Source organism: Mytilus californianus, unplaced genomic scaffold, assembly GCF_021869535.1.
Source record: "Mytilus californianus isolate M0D057914Y unplaced genomic scaffold, xbMytCali1.0.p SCAF_3, whole genome shotgun sequence".
In the NCBI taxonomy this organism is placed as follows: domain Eukaryota; kingdom Metazoa; phylum Mollusca; class Bivalvia; order Mytilida; family Mytilidae; genus Mytilus; species Mytilus californianus.
The window spans coordinates 122,074,500-122,078,919 of NW_026262679.1; positions in this window are offsets into that span (position 1 = coordinate 122,074,500).

Below are 4,420 nucleotides of genomic sequence, written 5' to 3' on the forward strand. Positions count from 1 at the left end.
TCTTAATGTCCTATTTCCTGTCATCTGTGGTAAGGCTAAGTCTTAATGTCCTCTTCCATATACTATGTGGTAAGGCTAAGTCTTAATATCCTCCTCCATATAATATCAGGGGATGCTTAGTCTTAATGTCCTCTTCCCTATAATATGTGGTAAGGCTTAGTCTTAATGTCCTCTTTCCCTATGATATGTGGTAAGGCTAAGTCTTAATGTCCTATTCCCTGCCATCTGTGGTAAGGCTAAGTCTTAATGTCCTATGATATGTGGTGAGGCTTAGTCTAAGTCCTCTTCCCTATAATATGTGGTAAGGTTAAGTCCTAATGTCCTCTTCCCGATAATATGTGGTAAGGCTTAGTCTTAATGTCCTCTTCCCTATAATATGTGGTAAGGCTTAGTCTTAATATCCTCTTCCATATAATATCGGGTGAGGCTTAGTCTTAATGTCCTTTTACCTATAATATGTGGTAAGGCTTAGTCTTAATGTCCTCTTCCCTATGATATGTGGTGAGGCTTAGTCTTAGTGTCCTCTTCCCTATAATATGTGGTAAGGCTTAGTCTTAATGTCCTCTTCCCTATAATATGTGGTAAGGGTTAGTCGTAATGTCCTCTTACCTATAATATGTGGTAAGGGTTAGTCTGAAAGTCCTCTTCCTTATAATATGTGGTAAGGCTTAGTCTTAATGTTCTCTTCCCTTTAATATATGGTAAGGCTTAGTCTTAATGTCCTCTTCCCTATAATATGTGGTAAGGCTTAGTCTTAATGTCCTCTTTCCCTATGATATGTTGTGAGGCTTAGTCTTAATGTCCTCTTCCCTATAATATGTGGTGAGGCTAAATCTTAATGTTCTCTTCCCTATAATATGTGGTGAAGCTTAGTCTTAATGTCCTCTTCCCTATAATATGTGGTAAGGCTTAGTCTTAATGTTTTCTTTCCCTATAATATGTGGTAAGGCTTTATCGTAATGTCCTCTTACGTATAATATGGGGCGAGGCTTAGTCTTAATGTCCTCTTCCCTATAATATGTGGTAAGGGTTAGTCGTAATGTCCTCTTACCTATAATATGTGGTAAGGGTTAGTCTGAAAGTCCTCTTCCTTATAATATGTGGTAAGGCTTAGTCTTAATGTCCTCTTCCCTTTAATATATGGTAAGGCTTAGTCTTAATGTCCTCTTCCCTATAATATGTGGTAAGGCTTAGTCTTAATGTCCTCTTTCCCTATGATATGTTGTGAGGCTTAGTCTTAATGTCCTCTTCCCTATAATATGTGGTGAGGCTAAATCTTAATGTTCTCTTCCCTATAATATGTGGTGAAGCTTAGTCTTAATGTCCTCTTCCCTATAATATGTGGTAAGGCTTAGTCTTAATGTTTTCTTTCCCTATAATATGTGGTAAGGCTTTATCGTAATGTCCTCTTACGTATAATATGGGGCGAGGCTTAGTCTAAATGTCATCTGCGTTATGTGTTGAAATCTCGGTAAATTTCACTGTTTTCTTTCCACTAGACTGTACTGTCTAATTGTAGTTGGTTTAGCATGGACCTTTCGCTGCACTCTTCCTTTCTCTTTTTCTCTCGTGTAGTCGCCAATGATGAAGCAGAATGAACAGCGTCGCATATTCTTTGAAAGTGGCATGCTGCTAGTTGGGATGATTTCGGACAGTAGTTACATTTTCAAGCTGTAAGCATTAGTTCATATACTGTTTAAGCTGGCTTCTGTAATTCTTTTTTGGTAATCGCTGGTTGTTATGCAAAGAAACCGTAAGGTGTTGGTGGGGTTATTTATTATTGTACAAATGTGTGGATCCAAACTGAACTGGTAACACCTACTTAGTAATTAGCTCGGTGTTTCATCTGTTGTATGTGGCCATGGATGGAGTTATACGTATTGATGATTTTGCACTTGTTAGAGATTAAAATACCATCACACTTTTCTGATTCGAAACTCAACTAAGTCTGATTATCACTATCAGTGTCAATACGTTACAGCATCATTTTCTCCTCTGACAATGCTGACCTGTTGATGGACTAGACTCTGGATGTTGTTTCGTTACTGTAGACTACGAACAGTACAGGTCTAAGTACATTTCTCTTTGGGTTTAAAGGTACTACAGAAACTCGGTTAGATGACGCACAAACAACTACAACTTGCCGCCATTTGCCTACATTGAGACACTCTTAATCCACTGCAGGGTGTTACCTCTATAACACCGTAGCGATATACCTTAATTACTTGCAAGTTTTTTGTGTAGAACCTTTTCTAAAACTTTACTGAAGTCAACAAGATGAAATCTATCTGTTGTCTGGGATTCATGTTTTTTTATATGTAATCAATCGTGTTGATGAGTTGGCTTTCCCATAATTGTGACGTCCTGAACCCATGTCGGCTAAAATGCTGTTATTTTATATGTGTCTGATAACTAGGCTGTGAATCGTCTGCTTTAAAACAGTACAGCTAACTAATGTTTACGATACAGAACAGTAGTTTGATGCATTGGCTTTGGCTTCTTTTTTTTAAATCAGTGGTGTGGCAAATATTGATATCTGGTAATCTCGTTGTGTCTCTACTCGGCCAATCGACGTTTGGAAGAGCACTGTTAAGATCGGATAGATACCAAGAGCTATGGTTGGGAGGGTTCAATTCACTCAGCACTGCAGTTTTATCACTTTGTGATAGTGGTGATAGTGCCGTAGTAAAACTGCTGAAGATCAACCAACTCAGCAGTTTTAGGACTATCAGTTGGTCCAATCCACTCATCACTTTCTGTCACAGTAATATTCGGTGCTGAGTTGAAAGGTGTATTCCTCACATATGTCATATGTGACATGCAGGTACTGTTTCTTTGTTTTGAGGACAGATGAAAAATAGCTATCTAGTACTTTCTGATGGTGACAAATACAGTGTGTCCTTATCTCGTAGTTGTTCAATAAAAGAAGAAGAAGAGATCTTCTCCCACTAATACGATGGTATATCTAACTTGAATGCAGTTTTTTTTTCTGGAAATACACCAACGTCCAAACTATGACAGTTGTTATGCTCATATACACAAGAATTAGGGGTCGGTTTGCGGGGATACTGTTCTCTGACATTGACCAGAAAATAAGTATTATTGACTAATAAAACTCAACAATAACACTCATCAGGAAGTTAACATTGTTTTATATGGAGAAAATATAACTGTTGCTTCAAAATGATTTGTCAACATTTTATTTGTACAATCATAAATTCGGACCAATCAAGTGAAAAAGTTAAAGCACCTATAAATGCAAACACCGCCTCAAATATCTTAGCCTTTTAGATCGATGTTACTTTGATTATAACCTATCTAAAAACTCATATGAATAGTGGTCTCATTGGCAATCACATCACATCTCCTTATTTGTAAACTGTCCTGGCCTTATATAACAGTTATTGTAAAACTGTGTTGTTTTCTTTCATATTTATCAATTGATGTCCAATCTTATGTATCTGTATGCAATATGATAAAAGCTCTTTATAGGGCCCTTTAATTGGAAAATAAAATATTCTCATTCTATTCTTATTATTATACTGTATAGATGTCGGGTGTTTTGCGATGAAGTCAGATTGACTGGTTAACAGCATCGATGTTGCTTTAAATATAACATATAGCTAATAATACTTTTTTTAAAGATAAATTCACTGTGACGAAAATGATATAAATTGATTATAAGCAATAAAAATGTTAAATTTTTTGAACTTTTAATTGATTCTATTCAACCTTAATCTCGATAAAATTCTTTACTAACCTGGCAGTTTTTAAAGAAAAGTATTCAAATTTAAATCAAATCTTATTGTCAATATGCTTGATATGAAGTATCTGTCAAGTATAACATCAAACAATATACAGCGTATATAATCTATACGAAATGGATTTGTATACACATCATTCTTAAAACTTTGGACATAATAAATTGTAAGTATACAGTTTCCCTGCATAACTGACAAGCCAACCATTGAAACATTGACTTTCAGATTCCACAAACCGTATATAGTGTAGATTTGTTCAATATATATTTATTTATTTTAAATATATGTCTTATTTGATGGATTCATGGAAGATTAGCTAGTTAGCTATATTGTTGCTAACTTTACTACTTTGCTACTTCGCTACACTCTTAAGAACTTCAAACATTTAATTGTCACAGTTATTTGTCTGTTTGTCTTTTTATTTTTGGCCATGGCATTGTCAGTTTGTTTTCGATCTGTGAGTTTGACTGTCCCTCTGGTATCTTTCGTCCCTCTTTTTTTAAACTAGTGCCGGACCGTATCAACTTCCAAGCAAGGACCGAAGCTCATAAACTCGGCAATCAAAAACGCAGCACTTCGGGAAAGTTCGGAGAGCCGACAACCTTGCTTCGGAAATTGAGCCCGTATAGGTAGTCTAGTCCGGAAATGATTTCAATTTT